This window comes from Peromyscus maniculatus, chromosome X (genome assembly GCF_049852395.1).
Source record: "Peromyscus maniculatus bairdii isolate BWxNUB_F1_BW_parent chromosome X, HU_Pman_BW_mat_3.1, whole genome shotgun sequence".
NCBI classification, from domain to species: domain Eukaryota; kingdom Metazoa; phylum Chordata; class Mammalia; order Rodentia; family Cricetidae; genus Peromyscus; species Peromyscus maniculatus.
The window spans coordinates 128,587,578-128,602,785 of record NC_134875.1 but is presented as its reverse complement, the minus strand read 5'-3'; the positions used below and the strand labels follow the sequence as shown (position 1 = coordinate 128,602,785).

The window sequence follows — 15,208 nt, the reverse complement described above, 5'->3', positions numbered from 1 at the left end:
ATAAGGCCTCATTCCTTTTCTGGGAATCTTAAACAAGATTATTAACTCCCTGCGTAGTTTACTGTAGGTACCCTGCTTTCCTTCATCCTTGTGATCTTATCAATTATAATCCCATAAAGCACCCTCTGGGACCACCCTCTGATCTCATTTAGGTTACTTATCAACTCTTTGAAGAAAAATAGCTTCAAAACCCACCAGAATTCTCTATCTGACAATTCTAAAGACAATGAAGCGCACTTCTCTCCTAGAAAGGCCACACCAATGTTCTTGGTTTCTTCCTGAACATCGTCATCTTTGCTCCATTCCCCTTTTGATTATAATTACATTCAAATACCTTTATTAAATGACATCTCTGATTCATACCGGCTTGTCCTAAAGTTCTTTTCTGCATGGAAGCCACAAGTCTTAGTTTAGCCCAAGTTGAAGTCCCTAAAATATTAGGGGAACTCTTCACGCTGCTGCAGGTGACAGAGTGTGCACCCTTCCCCTGTCCCTCTTGATAGTGCCCAACATACATCTTCTGAGGGACTAACTGATATAAACGACTAAATGTTTTCATGCTGTATTAGACATGCTAACATTTTTCTTCAGTGTCCCGTTAGCTGCTGACTTCTGAGACCAATTGGAAATTGCTTGGAATGAAGAGTGGTTGGCCTTCAGAGATCCTACACTCCGGTAAGTGGTTTTACGTTACAGACGATCTGATGATGGCCTCTGAGAGATTTACAGATTTAGAAAAGCATCAAAAGATGTGAAAGCACACCCAAAGGAGGAACAATATGCAGTTAACACAGGGGGCAAGGTTCAGGCATGGCTGTGAATTTTGTTTTTGCTGGGGGAGAGGTTATAGTTGGGTAAGAAACAGAAGATACCTGACAAATTGAAAAACCCTTTAAAAACCTGTGCTTGTAAACATTAGGACAATGGTTAAAGAGTTGGAATGAAGACAGTTGCAGAATAATAAGTGAATATGACTCACACAAAAGAATCCCAGTTCCAGGGCTATGATAGCTCCCTAGAATCCTTGCTGGGTGTAGGACGAGGGGGTGCCTCTGAGTCTGCTAAAATAATAGAGGCCCATTGCCACTGATGTTAGTTGCCCACAAGAACTAGATGGTAAGACTCCATTGCTGAAGAGGTCATATTCTTTGGTCACAGGACAAGGGAAAATCAAACTGTAGCCAGGATGGAAGTTTCTCCCATGCTAGCTACCTCACATAGTGCAAGATGGTGCTGCTATACAGACTGATGAAGGAAAATTGGCATTGACCATCTCTATCTAGCTGTGAACCCTGGGAGCTATCAACATGCTAAGCAAGATGAAATAATACAACTACTAGGAGCACAAGCTGGGAGATGATAAATATTTGTTATTTGTAACTATTACAATTTGGAGTAATTTATTATGTGGCCATAGATAACAAATGCAGTATTCTTTTGTCCTTGTGACAACAAAGGGTGGCAGAGCTGGGGGAAAAAAAAACACTCAAAAGAAATCTTGTTTCTATGGCAACAAGTCACTGTTTCCTATGCCCAGTATAAACACTGGATAATAATTCCAATGGTTTGAACACACAGATTTCCTCAATTTAAAGAGGAATTAAATGTCAAAGGAGGCAGAGACAGTAGGCCTCTCAATATGGCCCTTGCTCCAGGAATCACACCATTGTGGCTCCCATGCATTCCAGAGGTTGCTTGAGGAAGGAGAATGCACAGTGGGGGAATTACAGTAAGAGAAAGCCAGCTAAGTCCTCCTCCTCCTAGCCAAATAGGTAGGCCATTACTTGCTTTCAGATACTCTGTGAAGAAGAAATGGTAATGGAGGAATAAGACGACCTTGACCTTGAAAAGCACCTCTGTTCTTTTCAAGCCCCTGCCATCACTACTTCACTGGCACCTCATAATGACCTAATCAGACAGGCAGGAAAAGGCATAGCTTTACATTGGAGATAAGAAAAGTCTACTTATGTGATTTCTGCCTTGCATTAGGGAAAGAACAGCAATCAGAGAAGTGACCCTTTTGACAGTGCAAAACCAGTGCACAGGAGAAGCAGAGGGAGATGCAAGCTGTGAAGCCTGAGAGCTATAAACATGCTAAGCAAGATGAAATAAGACAACTACTTTCCAATTAGACTGGAGGCCCACTCCATGAATTCATGTCTAGTACTGTAAACCTAGTCAAAAGCCTGTGGCTTCATATGTCATAGGTCCTAGGAAGGAAACTCTTGTGATTGTTTTCATCAATGTACACTATGTCAATTTGCATTCTAAATGTTTATGTTTGTGCTTAGAGAGGACTTCTGCTGTCAGCTGCTTCCTAACAGTGGGTGGGGGCTGCTGTCAAGACTCATACTGGTCAAAGCACTGAGAATAACTGATTCGTGAATACCTAGCCATAAAGTAGGCACCTTTATCACTCCCACCAATATTCAGAGAACATCCCAGAAGGGAGGGCAGAAGGAAAGTCAAAACTAGAAGGAAGGGAGGAATGTTGTGTCACACTGTCCTCTGGGCATGACTTGACCTTTGCCTTTCAAGAAACCTTCACAATACTGGGGCCTATTAGAATTTCATCATAGAGGAGGGAGGGGTTCAACAGGCACTGGATAGGAGGGGGATTCACAAGGCCTCCTGGCTCCTTGGGGATATGCAAGCAGTTAACTGTTGCTGTGCAGAGGGGCTCACAAGGCCCCACCCTTCCCTCAGGATCTATGAGCAGTTAACAGTTTACAGTTACTGGGGGGGATGGACTCATGCAGAAGCAGTTAACAGTTGCCAACAGGAGGTTATACATCTCCAAACTTCCTTGAGGATACAGAAACAATTAACAATTTCTGGGTGGGGGCTCACAAGGCCCCACCCTTCCTTGAGGATGTATACAAAATTACAGTGACTGGGTTGGGAGGGGAACTCATTAGTCTCTCCTCAAAGATATAGAAGCAATTAACTGGTGGGGAGACTTTCCTTTGATGGCACAGTTCCCTGTAAGTAGCCCTTTACTACTTGAAGGTTGAAGAGGTAGAGTTAAGTGTAACCATTTCAAAATGAGTCTGCTCTATGTGCCCTATCCAGAGTTAGGAGATGTTAGGTCACATCTGTCCTGGAAAAGGTAATGCACCAAACTTCTTTATATCTAAATATCGAGAAAAAAGTAAAAAAAAAGTATAAAAAGTAAAAGCATAATATCTGTGACAAACAGATACCTTGCTATTTTACTTTAGGTGTTATTCTTCATGATTTACTTGAGAACCAGCAACTTTTTCTAAAAGAGGTAGAGTAAATATTTTGAGTCTACGAGATCTCCAGACTATTGCAAGGATTCAACTCTGTCTTTGTAGAACATTAGACATAGAAATGAGTTTTGGCTGTATTTCACTACCACATAGTTCAAGAAATAATCACTGAATTATCTTTGTTGTTTTTTGTAGGAAGGACTAAAATAGGACCCTAGAAAGGGGTGATTAGAATGTTAGTCTTAGATCAGAAATAAACATTTGAGGATGAGATCAGAATCTCTTAGGGAAAGGGTATGGAAAAGAGTGGCTGGGTCTGTAAGAAACTATCCTATTTTGACTGACCATGCTTCTTGTCACCATTAGGTTTACGTCTCAGTTGGAAACTATGCTCTTCTTTAAGTCTGTGAGGTGCCGGTCTGTAGGGAAAGGAAGCCATATTCACAGATACAGTATGCAGCTCCAAAGGATGGAACAAGAGGTCTCTGAAAATAAGAGACCTCAATCACATGCCCCTGCCTGTGATAGCAACAGGAGAAAGCCTGAAGAAAGTAATAGCAGTAACTCTAAAGATTTCAAAGGGGTGTCTAGAGAGATGGCTCAATAGTTAAGAGCCCCGGCTGCTCGTCCAAAGGACACAGATTTAGTTCACAGCACCCACATGGTGATGCGCATGCATCTTAAACTTCAGTTCCAAGAGATCCAGCACCCATGCTGGACTCTGTGGCCATCACACTCATGTAGCACACTGACATACATGCAGGCTAAACACTCATACACGTAAAAATAAATATAAACATATTTTAATTTTTTTAAAAAGACTTCAAATAGAAGTTCATTTTGAACTTCTATTACTTGAATTATCTCCCTTTTCTATGGAGTCTTTAAAAATATCCATTGCATTAGGTTCTCTAGTGTGAGTTGTTGGTTTCTCAAATTCCATGCAATCCTAGCTTGTATATGTGAACTTAGAAAGGTGGAGGCAGGTTGGTTTTTGAGGAAGAAAAGAATAGTTTGTATTGATTTTTCCTGATGCTGTGTCAATCTTCTTTTCTGCTTGAGATGGAAGGCAGAGTATCTTTGGGGGAGCTTTACTTTACAAGATGAAAAGACAGAAATAGGGAGGCAGGTTGAACACAGTCTCTATTGTCAAAACAAGCATGGATTTATTACGAGATACTCGAGAAGCACTGCAGGACTTCAGACCTTCCCATCCCTCTAATGCAATAGCTTTTCTAGTGGAAAGCAAAGGCGTCTCCATTCCCAAGGATGTGAGAGTGCCACATCTGTTACAACTATTAGGGTGATGGTGTTTCCATCTGAGTTCCACCTTTTCCCCATACCAACTTTTGAGCTTTGGGTTCCAAATTTCTACTTATCAGAGGCTTCTCAGCTGTCTCTTTTCCGGTGCATTCTCCTGTGTTCTGACCTGAAGCGTCCACTAGAAATTCACCTGTCAAAGTGCCACCTAAGTGTCTAGTCTTGCAGCATTTTGTCAAAACTCTCTGGTCAGTCGTTAGCCTGTATCCTTTTTACAACTGCATACATCTTATAGATGCATTTATTCCCTTGTACGTCTTTAGCGTCATTTCATTGGGGTTTTGAAAGAAGAGGCCAAGCCTGCTCCTCTGAAGGAACCTGACTGAAATTTAGGTAAAGCTTATTTCTACTGAAGTCTGTTCTATGGCAAAGAGATTTATTGGAAAGAGCCAGGTCATTTAAACTTATTGTTATATAGTGGGTCCATATTTCTAATTCTGCTCCCAGAAGTTTCCTTGGTATTCTCAGCATCAGAATGCTGGCTGGCATACACTATTGGTAAATTACACGTGATGCAAATTGAACAATTATATGCAAATGTTAATTGTTATTAAACTACCTATACTACACAATTAAAATCGATGTGTACATGTTTACAAAGTTTCCTGTTTATCAAATATTTACATATATCTCAGTGGAGTCATATTTCAACCCTTTATGGTAGATGTATCAGCCTAAACTGCACACTGCACAGTCTCAGAGTGGCTACTTAATTTGCTGAAAACTATCCAAATCTTCTGTAACCTACTTCCCTTTCCTGGTACTTAATATTTTGTAACTGGAAACTTAAAATAATAATAGTAACTTCCTCAAAAAGTGATGCTAAGAAAGTATAGTGTTTTTACTTCTTAGACCAGGGTGTAGCCCAGAGCAACTATCCCAGAACTCTTAGGTAGCAGCAGCAGTAGTAATCATGTTTTATCATTGTCCCTTTAGACACAGGTGACACAAGCACAGAGTCAGTCAAATCACTCTTCGATTCAATTAATAGGAAACAGATCCTTGACATAAATATGTGTTCTTACTCCTAATAAAGTTCTTTCCAATAGTCCTTGTTTCAGCATGCATAAGAAGATTAAAGAGCCAGCAGAGGCCATTTAAGTTGGGGATTAGCACATAAAGCTCTCTCCTCTTCTTAAGCACTAACCAAAGATGTGATGCTGTGAAAACTGTGCAGATAGAAGTGTGTGTGTCAGGGGTATCTCTATACAATGGATCTTCAGTATTTTCTATCTATACTTCCTCAGCATTAGACTATTAAGTCTTTCCTTGATATGTCACAGTTAGTAAGCAAACATTTGTCCCAGGTAAAAGAGCTCATTCATTTTTGCATTCACAGTACAGTATACACAAACTTTATATAAAAATTCAAACTCAGAAATGTGTGCCAAAAGTTATTTAAAGGGGCATTAAGTGGCAATACTAAACTTATGTATATACTTCCAGATTCTTGCATGTTGGGGACAATAAATTTATGAAAGTGAGACTGTCACTGTGCATGCTTCTTTAGAAAACTCATACCACTCGTTTTCTTTGTATGTCAAAAGAGCTCAGCCACCAACAGATCAATAAATAAAGTTTTTTTTTTAATAAACAGAAAGATAAAAACAGCCAGAAGCCTAGGTGCTTATGAATCTGCTGAGACCTGTTATCTTTAGCAGTAGTTACTCTCCTTTCTGATCCTGAAATGAGGTTTGAGGACACAGCTTCTAGCATGCCATTATGGTTATGTTTTTCATTCTGTTCCTTCTATTCCCAAGGTGGATATATACTACAGAGTACCTTTCACAGTCTTTCTGAAGCTGCAGAGCTGTGGCATAGAAGCTTTCTAGGATATGGAAGTTTGGTTTGTATCAGGAAGAAAATAGATGCGATATACATGTTTGGATACTTCATGAATATTAATGATAGTGCATGAAAATAACCAGGTAATATTAATAGTATATATATAAATTACTGTTATTCTTTTCCATTTTAATTTTTCCACTGTCACAGAGAGGAGATAATTTTACAATAGAAGAAATAGAAAATGAAAAAGCAGATTTTTCTTCCTTATCACAAGGTGCCAGAGGGGCATAGATTAGAGCCGTGCACTTAGTACATTAAGACAAGGCTCTAATCTTCAAGCTTCAATGGACTTCGAAGGTAACAAAGAAAAGTTTCTACCTCATGATGATAACAGGGAATGTGGCTGTCTATATTTTTAAGTGCATCTGATTGGCCTTTAAGAATGTGGCTAATGTGTATTTTGTCAGGCAGACTTTGGCTTGTCCTTGTGTAGGCTCTGACCATCCCTACTGACTAACATCTGATAAACTAGGACCAAAAATCCTGATATGTTTAAGATTTAAATAAAGAGATCTTGTTGGTCTTGCAAGATCCTGCCTATTCAGAAGGTCCATGTCAAGAGGTGGAGTTGGAAGGATGCTGTGAAGAGAATTTCTAAGTGTAGCCAAGCTTACGGGCAGTGGAGTGTTCTACCTTCTGCTCATTTCACATTTCTGGCTACCTCCTAGCATTTGCTGTCTATACTGCCAAGAACAAGCCAAGAGCCAGACATGGCTTTGAAAGAGCAGCAGCCACAGTGCCCATCAGGTAGTCCCTCTCTGAGGCCTGGGCACAGAGGAGTTGATTTGTACTAGTTTAAGTCCAATTCCACACCTGTTGCTGGTTGGTTTTCCCAGTGAATTGGGTGCTAAGTTGGACATTGACAAACAAAGGATAATTAGGAGGGGTAACTCGGCCAGCAACCCCAGGAATAGGGAAGGGAAAGAAAATGCCTGAGGAAAAGGAGTCAGACTGTGCTGATGCCACAATAAGGCCCCTCAGCCAGCTAAACAGGGAGCGTTGAAGCCAGAATACTTTCAGAATTGTCTCAAGTTAGGCCCAAATGAACAGACCCCCTAGACTCAGACTTTGAGCAGTTTTTGAGTTTGGACCATATGAGAGACTGATCTTAAGTCAAATGTATCCCATTAGCTGAGGTATTCATGGAGAGCTGGGGGGGAACAAATGAGGACTATATGCCACATGTACTCTCTAGGAAGCTGTGATCCAAAAGGCATCTAGATGGTGGGTCACAGTGGTCACAAAGTCGTTTGATCACAGTTGAGTCTCAGTTCAAACACAAAGCTTGACTTCTGGCATGAAGGACATGCTGATTTGTCTCTTGAATCTTGCCTTTCTGTAGAAATTGCCCTTGTTTGACTCAGCTGGTTGTCATCAATGCTAGAAGCCCATACTGAGCTCCTCCAGAACAGTGCTAACAAGAATATTGAGTTTACCCCATGTAGACTGGATGTTTACTGCGTTAGGACCATTCATGTATTACTTCATGAGCTCAAACAAATTCCATGACAGAGATGAGTTAGCATGCCAAAATTGAAGAAGCTAAGAGAACAAAGTCCGTGAGACTACCTACCCTAAGTGCTTCCTTTTCTGACACTCAGGAAGTTGGGTGGTTCAGAGATGGTAAGCCACTTGCATGGCCCACAGGTAATTGAGAATATATGACTGGCATAGCTCTATAGGGAAATAGGAGAGCCTCTGTAGTGCTACTCTGGGCTGCTATTGCTTATGAAAACTAAGGAATTCCTTTCAGCCTCTTGTGGAAAGTTTTACTTTCCATTAGAAATTGAATAGTTCTGACCAGTTTCAAACTTTGATGAGGCCTCAAGGTAACAGAAAAAGAGAAGCCCACTATATTTTGCAGGGTGTAAGGGGCTACTTTTCTCCCTTCTAGAAAACTCCATTCACTCTCAATGTGTCATTTAGCTTTTCTAGAGTGACTCCACAAATAATGTGAGAATTCTCTTCTCCCTGTGTCCCTTCACTTGTGTTTTCCTGCATTTGCTTTCTCTGCAGAGATGAGGGAGCAGAGCACTTGGCTGATGGTGTTTATTCCTGACATTTTCTCTTCCTGGCCACAGTTCCTGATTCAGGAGAACTACAGGTAACCATATTACTGTTTTTTTGTAGAACAATGAGTCATCTTTTTCCTCATGACTAAGTCATGGTCCTTTTGACCAACCAGATGGGTTTAACTGCAGAGTAAAACTGGTTTCACATCCATGGGCCAGGAATGTACTGATTCTCAGGGTTACCCAGAAAAAGGCCTACCCTCAGAGTCTATAGTGTGACTGGGTCTCACGCCTGAAAAGAGGAGAAGTCCATTGCCCCCAGGCTAGACCTTTGGGGTGAGCATTACACCTGTGGTAGGACTACAGTAAATCATGCCTTCTGTCTTCTTAAACTCAACACTGTATACATCCTCAGAAACTACTCTGATTACCAGACCCTAATCTTGAAATATCATCAAATCTCTCCTCACCATGTAAGTGGTCTCCAGTTCTAGCTCTTTGCCTGATTATTCATTACTAAGTAGATTTCTTCTTTAACCTAGGTTTACATTTCATGCTTTGTTTTTTATTTTTTTCACCTTCACTAGACTATTCTCAATGTTTAGGTTAAACTCTGTGTCTCTGAGTATACATTTTCTATGTTTCTACTGAGTGTACCCTAATTAAATATAGTTATGTTGTATCTTCTTTTAAAATTTTATCTGAGTGCTTGTAGTAACTGTTAATTTCAGGTAATTGTTTGTGTGGTTTTGTCAACCGGTGCCTTTGTTAGCCTATGGGTATGTTTTTATATTTTTGTTATCAGTATGTATGTTTCTCTGTGCCTCCTTTAGATATATGTTATGAAATGTTTATATGATAAAGTGCCACCCCACTCCTTAAAAGAGGTTTGATTCAGTTTAGTGTATAAGAAAAAAATGTACATGTAATCTTAGTCCAAGGACCCTTTAATTTATTAATTTAAACAATTATCCCCCTATGAAAAATTACTTAAATTAAAAAAAAATGAATAAAAGAGATTAATATGACTGTTTTAGTTTCATTTCTGCTGCTGTAACAAAATACCCAGACAACAAACAACTTAGGGGAGGAAGAGTTCGTTTGTGCTTGTAATTCCAGGTTTCAGTTCATCACAGGAAGGAAGTCAGAGCAGAAGGAACTTGAAAGTTGACAACTAAAACTAACCAAGCTCCATCCCTTGTCAACCTAACACTCAAACACATCACTTTAAGTCATAAATTTCCATGTGTTTGGCTCTAAATTTGCACTTTTCCCTTAACATAAAACACAATTCAAGCTGGGAGTGGTGGCGCATGCCTTTAATTCCAGCACTTGGGAGGCAGAGGTAGGTGGATCTCTGTGAGTTCAAGGCCAAGCCAGCCTGGTCTACAGAGAAGAGTTCCACGACAGCCAGGGCTGTTATACAGAGAAACTCTGTCTGAAAAAAAAAAAGTCCAAATTTAAAATTCCAAAGTCTCCATAAAAGTCCAATATCTCTTAATTAAGAGTCCAGTGGGCTCTTATAAAACCAGAAACAATTTATATACTTTCAACATATGATAACAGAGTAGCATTACTTTTTTAAATTAACCTTTACTTTAACAAAACTACTTGGATTAGTTAATTCTACACAGCTGTTTTGAAATACCTGACAAAAAATTAAAGAAGGCATTGTTTATTTTGGCTTACAGTTTCAGAGAGTTTATTCCATTGTGGTTTTGACCCATGGACTTGGGTAGAACATAATGGCAGCAAGAACATATGCAGAGAAAGGTTGCTTACCTCATGATGTAGTGGCAGCAGTCAGAGACAGGAAGTGACCATTGACAAAACAATGGAAGGACCTGCCCTAGTAAACTACATCTTCCAGTTAGGCCCCACTTTTTACATTTTTCTTTACTTATGAGATTGTTATAAGTGAGGGCTCAGTGAAACCACCAAACTGGACACCCCATGAGAAGAAAGAAAAGTTTACTGGCAGAATAAACTGCTTGCCAGATGCCTCTGAGAATAAAGGACAGCAATTTAGCAGGAAAGCAAGCAGGTTTGAGGTAACAGTCAGCAAGGTGAAGGTCTTTGAGATAATACAGGCTGTTTGGGAAACAAGATGCCTTTGCCCAAGTATTTGACCACTGTGGTTGGGAGATAAGGGAGGTATTGGTTTTCCTGGTAAACAGAAACTTGCCTTAGGAGATCTGATTTCCTGATTAACAAAAACCCACCTTTCAAGGAATGCTAAGTTAGGCTTCTGTTTACCCAATAACAACCCTTCTATTTACATAGTCAGAGCCCTTCTGTTTAGGACATTGTCACTAGCACTGATACTTTTGAGATCCACTTTGTACCCAACATTCCAGCCTTTTGTTATGATAAAGGAGCAATAATAGCCCTCAGGATACTTTCTGCTGTTTGGGGATTTGAGCCTGGGAGTCTGGAATGCTGGTCCAAAGCAGGGACTCAAGCACTCAAGCCAGCAGGCAATGAGAAGGAACCTCTGGTTTACTGCCTGTCAGGTTATTTCACTAATTCTCTCTTGAAGGAATCTGGAGAGGAAGTAGTAATTATTATGAGAAAGATAGAGAGCTGTGGGCTGAGTAGTGGAAGGAGCCAGGGCCCCAGAGACGACTATAGGGAGAATTCAGCGCTGGAGTCAGGTCCTGGAGGCGCTAACAGTTTCTCAAGCCAGGGTGTGTAAGTTTGTAATCCTCTCTTTCACTTGTCCAGATAGTAGCAAACTTCTTCATTGAGGAAGGGAAAAGTGCCTCTTTTTTGACAGTTTACTAGTCCAGCGCTTGCTGGTTTTGTAGGACCACCGAGGCTAGGGGGATGAGTTGGTTTTGGAGCAGTTGCAGGGCTGAAGATGATTCCTGGATTTAATCTACTAGCTGAGCAGATATGTGCTGAGACAGATATAGACTATGGACAGAGGGAAAAGTTAAGAAGCTCAGTGGGATTTTTATACTGGGCATATATTTGAAACTTCCAGGCCTGTCATGTAGTCTTGGTAGCTGAGAGGGTGGGAAAGAGCTCCATGAGCAGGGGAAGGAAAGAGCCCACCATTAGGGATAGGCAGTAGACAGGAGACAGCATCCTTAGGGATGGGGGCAAGTGGGAGAGGTTAAGATTTAGTGATGCCATTGACAGACAGAACTACTTATCCGACAAGTGATCCCGAGCCTGTGTGAACTGTGACCTATGGGTCCAAGTTACGAACTCCTAAAGCTTAGCTGCCATTAGTGTGGTGAGGATGACAAAATATGAACCCAAACAGTGTGTGTTGAGAGCCTGTTAGTGAGAGGCTTTCAAATAAAGCCAGTTTCCTGGTGAAATGGTTTAGGTGATAGGATCAGTAGGAGGCTGAGGGAGGACACAATAAACGTGTTCACAGAGGAAGAGAGTCAAAGAAGGTAAGCAGTCATGGAGGGGGGCTGCTTCCAGAGGGGGTAAATTTTCCCAGAGAAAAGGATGTATGTACATTAACTCAAATTTTTTTTTTTTTTTTTCTGGTTTTTCGAGACAGGGTTTCTCTGTGTAGCTTTGCGCCTTTCGTGGGACTCACTTGGTAGTCCAGGCTGGCCTCGAACTCACAGAGATCCACCTGGCTCTGCCTCCCGAGTGCTGGGATTAAAGGCGTGCGCCACCACCGCCCGGCACATTAACTCAAATTTGAGTTAAGGCTAGAGGTAGGAGTTGAATCTAAGGAAGGTGAACTTCAGAAGATGGTTTTGATGAATGAGTCTTAATACATCCATTAGCCCTTTCTACCTTTCCTGAGGACTAGAGGTGGTAGGAAATGTGGCGATACCACTGTACGCTTTAGTCCCTTGTAACTGAGTGATTTAAAGATGAATGCTCTGCCATTATCTGGTTGTATGGATCTAGGAAGTCCAAATCTGGTTAAAATACCATTCACGAGGTGGAAGCAGACCACTTCTTTAGTTTCAGCCCTAATAGGGAAAACTTCTTTCCATCCTAAGGAAGTGTCTACCATTGAAAAATGAGATTTATGATTTTTGTTTAGACATATGTGTGGGAAGTCAATCTGCCAGTCTTTGCCTGGAGGATTACCCTGAAACTGATGTGGGTTGAAGAAATGAGGGGGTTGCAAGCCTTCTTTGGGAGGTTTGGGTGCAGGTGGAACATCCCTGAGATAGCCTTAAGGAGGTCAGAAAGGCTGGATAGAAGAAGAGAAGTTGGAGGAAGCAGTAGAGAGGTCAAGAACCAATGTGAAAGGATTTGAGACTAGCTGTCAGGAATGATTTTGCTCAAGCATCAAGGACACAGTACCTGTTCTGTAATATGGATGGAGCCAGCCTTGAGGGCCCACAACAACCCCCATATCCTGGGGGGAAGGGGCTGTCATTGGGACTCAGAGTAGGTAGGAGTTAAGCTTGGCAGAGCCAAGAGGAAAATAGAGGAAGGAAGGCAGAGATATTGGCTGGCCTCTCCAGCAGTCCTGTCAGCAAAAGCATTTCCCAAAATTATGCCATTAGTAGGGGCCTGATGACCTTGACAGTGGATAACTGCTATCTTCTTAGGAAGATAAGAGGCTTCTAGTAGCTTTAGAATTAGAGGTCCATTGGTAATATATGTACCCTTGATGGTGAGGAAGTCCCTCTCCTGCCAAATTGAGTAGGATGTGGAATACATATTTAGAATCTGGGTATATGTTGATGGCTTGATTCCATGCTATGGTGAGGACCTTAGTGAGGGCCATGAGCTCTTCCTTCTGAGAAGTAGTGCCTGGCGGTAATGGGGCAAACGCTACAACTTGGTCAGCAAAGACTATGACATAACCTGTTTGGCAGAAGCCAGTCGAGCTAGAGATAAGGATCAATCTATGAACAAAGGATAGTCAGGACATAACAGGGGAAGTAGAAAACTGGATTTTTGTAAATAAGGGTTTCAAAGGATTCTAGGTAGGAATGGGTAAGGATAGTTAGTGGCTGTAGGAAGAAGTGTAGCAGGCTTGAGAGAGCTGGAATCAAGTAAGAAAGGAGGATTTTCTCTGTGAAAATGTCGAAGCTTAAAAGGGGACAAAGGATAGAGGCTCTTATGTGATAGGAGCTCTTTGAGCTGGTCTGATGAGAGGACAGAGGGAGAGCAACCAAAATTGAGCATAGAGGCCTCCTGGGCCAATAAGGAGGCCACCGCTAGTGCCTATGGGCAAGGTTGCCATCTCTCAACAATTTTATCTAGCTTTTTGGAAAGATAGGCAACAGGAGCAAAGGTAGGTCCTCTAATTTGTCCTCAAACTCCCAGGGTCATTCCCCAGTTTTCAGTAGTATAAAGGATAATGGGTTGGTCAAGGTCTAGGAGAGCCAGAGCAGGGTCTGTAAGAGTGCACCTTGAGGTGAGAGAAGGCAGATGTGACAGGCTAAGTAGGCTCTACAGGCTCAAATGGGGGGGCATTAGCTGCTTTATAGAGGGGGCAGGCAAGAAAAGAAATTTGGGGAATCCATCAGGCTGAGGAAGGAGATAGTTTCTTCCTTGGTGGTTAGAGGTGTGAGGGACCTCAGGTACTGTCTGCAATCAAACTTGAGCTTTCAGTTCTTAGGGGAAAAAAGAAAGCCTCGATACTTGACCCAAAGGGTAGAAAGTTGGGCTTTCTAGAAAGGGGAGACTCTGTATCTTTTGTTAACTAGAAAGTTAGGAAGTTGAGCGGTATGCGGTTGTGACAGCGATAGCAAGATGCTGCAAAGAAAAAGGTCATCTGCATTTTGGATTAAAAGGTTGGAAGATGGGTCAAGAGAAAGGAGATCAGTGACTAGAGCCTAGTGAAAGAAATGGGGGCTATCTCAGAAGCCCTGAGGTTCAAGAGTCCATGTGAGCTGAGAGGTTGAGGTTGAGGTCCTCCTGGGTAAAGACAAAGAGGTCATATGACTCTGGATATAAAGGAATGATGAAGAAAGCACCTTTAAGGTCTAAAGCTGTGAAGTGAGAGGTGGATGAGGGAATCTGAGGAAGCAGAGTGTAGTGGTTAGGCACCACTGGGTGGCTAGGAGGAACAGGCACATTAATAATCTTGAGGTCCTGGACTAGGTAGTAGAGATCATCAGGCTATAGAACTGACAAGATAGGGGTGTTGTAGAGTGAGTGGAAGGACTTGAGAATACCACTATTAAGAAGGCATTGTTTTAAGGTTTTAAGCCTTGTCTGTGTCTTAAAGAGAAAGATGGTATTGAGAGCAACAGGGTTAGGAGGTAGAGTCCTGGAGGAGGATCATAACAGGGGAATGATGGGAAGCCATTGCAGGAGAGAAGCTGTCCCGTACTTCAGGGTCACTGAGGAAATCTGGAAGGGGATAGGGTGAAGCATTAGTGCCAGTCAGTGGACAAGGAGGCTCTTCAGAGGTTAGAGAGGGAAAATTCCTGAAAGAATTGAATTAAAAGAAAAGGTAATACATAATTTAGCCATGATATCCCTGCCCATTATTTTTTATTAGATTTTTTTTCATTTATTTTACATTCTAACCACAGTTTCCTCTCCCTCCTCTCTTCTGATTTCCTCCCTTGACCTCCTATATATTGTCCCTCCCATCTGTTCAGAAAGGGGCAGGTCTCCCATGAGAGTCAACAAAGTATGTCATATCACATTGAGGCAGGACCAAGCTCCTCCCCTGCATCAAGTCTGGGCAAGGCATTCCTGCATGGGGAATAGGTTCCAAAAAGCTAGTTCATGTGCCAGGGAAAGGTCCTGATCCTATTGCTAGAGGCCCCACAAACAGACTAAGCTGCACAACTGTTACCCACACTCAGAGGGCCTCCATCTCCTTGCCCATTATTATAGGGTTGA

The 15,208-nt window shown here is 41.7% G+C and overlaps 1 long non-coding RNA gene across 1 annotated transcript in view; it reads left to right on the top strand.

The window, feature by feature from the left end:
• Nucleotides 1–15,208, top strand: part of LOC121825674 (uncharacterized) — a 91,281-nt gene that overhangs the window by 39,404 nt on the left and 36,669 nt on the right. Inside the window, exons 8-11 of the long non-coding RNA XR_006068034.2 lie at nucleotides 592–675; nucleotides 4,817–4,886; nucleotides 6,314–6,481; nucleotides 8,418–8,505. This is a non-coding gene — a long non-coding RNA (uncharacterized LOC121825674). The remainder of the gene's footprint in view (nucleotides 1–591; nucleotides 676–4,816; nucleotides 4,887–6,313; nucleotides 6,482–8,417; nucleotides 8,506–15,208) is intronic.